This window comes from Triticum aestivum, unplaced genomic scaffold, assembly GCF_018294505.1.
Source record: "Triticum aestivum cultivar Chinese Spring unplaced genomic scaffold, IWGSC CS RefSeq v2.1 scaffold248393, whole genome shotgun sequence".
Taxonomy (NCBI): domain Eukaryota; kingdom Viridiplantae; phylum Streptophyta; class Magnoliopsida; order Poales; family Poaceae; genus Triticum; species Triticum aestivum.
In genome coordinates this window covers 1-3,662 of record NW_025240199.1, presented here as the reverse complement: position 1 = coordinate 3,662, position 3,662 = coordinate 1, and the positions used below count along the sequence as shown (strand labels likewise).

General features: G+C 50.1%; 1 pseudogene; it reads left to right on the top strand.

Moving 5' to 3' along the window:
* Nucleotides 1-626: 626 nt before the first annotated feature.
* LOC123176773 (tryptophan decarboxylase 1-like) lies at nt 627-2,509 on the top strand (annotated as a pseudogene).
* Nucleotides 2,510-3,662: the final 1,153 nt, after the last annotated feature.

Here is a 3,662-nt window from a genome sequence, read left to right as displayed (position 1 = left end):
GCACGCGCAATGAAAAAGGTTTCGGCGTAAGCGATGGAATTTCCATTGTGCACGTACGTCCAACTAGCTCTAGCTTGTTCCATGTGACATTGACCACAGGGGCTTGCACGTACCACACGTCTTGAATTCTTTACTAAATGCAAGCTCAGGCTGTGGGGCCAAAACCCACATTTTTTTAAATGAATCCCACATTTTTTCAGTAGTACGGTATTGATCACGACGGATTATTTTTGTACGTATTGCTACCGCCGAATCCATCGGCCAGAGAGCCAACGTTCACGTTACTACTAGTACGATATGCAATTTTGCCTTGCACCACCTACAAGGCTAGTCAAGAGATCAAGCCTTGACAATAAGAACAAAAATCTTGAAATTGTTCCTCGTTCGTGCTGGGTCCGTGAGAACGACCATCCGTATCCAAATTGAAATGCACGAGTTGTCGCTCGGATCTCTACCTACCTACCTAGCTACCCACGCGTGCACTTTGGTAGGGCTCGCGACCAGGGCCCGTCCAACGCCCACACCGCCACGCCGCTTCCCGCATCCAGAAGTGCTATATATACCACACCCAACACCAACGACCAACTCCATTCACCACATCAAGCAGCAAAGCTATAGCACTACTTAGCGCACCTCTGCTTCTGCTTCTTGCTCTCCGGCAGCAAAGCAAAGCGAGCTAGCTGCACTTCATTAAACCAACAAGCTTCACATCTCCTTTGCTCCGATCATAATCAAGGGTTAAGCATCCTAAAGAAATGGACATCTTGGACGCTAACCCAATCTCCTTCTCCGCCTTCCCCGACGACAAGGCGGTGTTCGAGCCGCTCAACCCCGAAGATGTCCGTGCATACCTCCACAAGGCCGTCGACTTCATCTCTGACTACTACACCAACATCGAGTCTATGCCGGTTCTGCCCAACGTGAAGCCGGGATACCTGCAAGACGAGCTGAGCGCGTCCCCGCCGACCCACTCCGCATCATTCGATGTCACCATGAAGGAGCTCAGGACCTCCGTTGTCCCCGGCATGACACACTGGGCTAGCCCCAATTTCTTCGCCTTCTTTCCCTCCACCAACAGCGCCGCTGCCATCGCCGGCGACCTCATCGCCTCTGCCATGAACACTGTTGGATTCATGTGGCAGGCCTCGCCCGCGGCAACCGAGATGGAGCTTCTCGCTCTTGACTGGCTTGCGCAGCTTCTGCGCCTACCCACCACCTTCATGAACCGCACCAGTACTGGACGTGGCACTGGCGGTGGTGTCATCCTCGGCACAACCAGCGAGGCAATGCTCGTCACGCTAGTGGCCGCTCGTGATGCAGCGCTGCATCGGAGCGGCTCAGTCGGCGTGTCCCACCTACCACGCTTGGCTGTCTATGCTGCCGACCAGACCCACTCCACGTTCTTCAAGGCATGCCGCCTCGCAGGTTTCGACCCCGCCAACATCCGCTCAATCCTTACTGGGCCGGAAACTAACTACGGGCTCAACCCGTCCAAGATTCTCGAGGTAATGCAAGTTGATGCCGATGCCGGTCTCGTGCCCACATATGTCTGTGCCACGGTGGGCACCACATCTTCCAATGCCGTCGACCCAGTGGGCGCCATCGCCGACGTTGCCGCCATGTTCAATGCATGGGTCCATGTCGATGCTGCCTGCGCCGGCAGTGCGTGTATCTGCCCAGAGTTTCGCCACCATCTCGATGGCGTCGAGCACGTGGACTCCATTAGCATGAGCCCACACAAATGGCTTCTCACGTGCCTCGATTGCACCTGTTTGTCCGTGATGCTCACCGACTTAGTGACTCATTGGAGACCAACCCGGAGTACCTCAAGAATGACGCTACCGAGTCCGGTGAGGTCACCGATCTGAAAGACATGCAGGTCGGCGTTGGTCGGCGCTTCCGCGGGCTCAAGCTTTGGATGGTCATGCGCACATATGGTACCGCAAAGCTCCAAGAGCACATCCGTAGTGATGTCACCATGGCCAAGATGTTTGGAAGATTTCGTCCGCGCCGACAACAGGTTCGAGGTGGTTGTACCGAGGAACTTTGCTCTTGTGTGCTTTAGGATCAAGCCAAGTTGAGCCATGACGGAAGAGGATGCCGATGAAGCCAACCGTGTGCTAATGGAGAATCTGAACAAGACTGGCAAGGCTTATCTTGCGCACACGGTGGTTGGAGACCAGTTCGTGCTCCGGTTCGCCGTTGGGTCGTCACTTCAGGAGGAGAGGCATGTGACGAGTGCATGGGACCTTATCAAGAAGACTACGAGCGGTATCATGGATTAAGTGGACGGACCTACTGACACAGAAAGTTCCAGGAGCTGCACAAATCCTTATATTTAGGGCATGGATATTCTTCTTTTCTTTCTTTTAGCTACGATTCTGATTATTATTTATTTGGACATCTTGTTCTTATTCCGTTTTGTTATCTGTATCGACCGATGGGTATATCTGTAGCAGGCTGATACAAAAAAGATGATTATAGATTGTAAAAGGGCTTATATTGAATGAACAAGAGCCACTGGTTTTATTTGTTATACTGTACTCTGGTAGCGAGTGAGGAATGCATCCATGCCCGCGCATCTCGATCAATCAAGAAATACTTACGTTGCCCTCACTTGGTTTTTTCGTTTCAAGATGCCAGACCGAAGCCATGCAATTCCATCTCCATACTCCAAATCGAGTAATCGACCATATACTTGCATGCTTGAATTAATGGTGCTTGCACCGCAGCAATAACACAGCAAGTTTTGACATGGATGTAAGTAATTGAGTGATCAATTTAATTTGCACCCCTTCGATGTGTCTATATTTTTTCAATGTATTATTGTGTCATGCGGAGATCTCGATGTGGGAAATTTGTTATACTATTTAAATAGTATCTACGTGTTGTTGCTCTGCACTTACAGGTTAGAAGAGTGAGTTACGGTGGTAGCTAGTACATCACCATATGACTTGGTTCCTACTGACAATATCTGGCATCTGAGCCTGGCCAGCGCCAATCAGTTTGCATGGGACTCGTACGAGACTTCTCTCTCTAGCAAATCGTCTATCCTTGAGCAACCTCTTCAGGCTCCCGTGTATACTACAACCAGACACTACAACAAGTAAAAAAATAACACTTGTGGCACTAACTGCCAAAGCCCGAACTTCTCAGGCTTTGATACACACGTTTCAGACAGCTGAATGGTCGAGACTCGAGACGACCCTCATCCTGATCTCGCGCCTTCCCAGTTCTTCCCATATGCACACATTCAGCATCCTTGCTCACGCGGACCACCTCCGCATCTTTCTCCACTGCCAATAGTGAAAATGATTCTCTTTCCTCGGACGCCATGCACTAAGTGTTTGCTAAACTGCCATATGGATGCAAGACTAGGACCAGAACTGAGATGTTTTAGCAGTTTGATTTATGGCAGAATTTTTGTCAAGTCCACCAGGAAGGGGCTACAAAATGATCCACTTCTCTATTCAGTTCCTTCTAAAATATCAGCCCACAATAGGGATTGACATATGATCATGACCTCTTGCGCGAAGACATACCACTCATGACCTAACACCCCAAAAAAGTTAGGCGGACACAAACTGTGGTAATGGTGTAGAGATATATAACGAGCGAGGCTAGTCGATGGCCACAACTTTCATTAAATCAACAGCACAGTA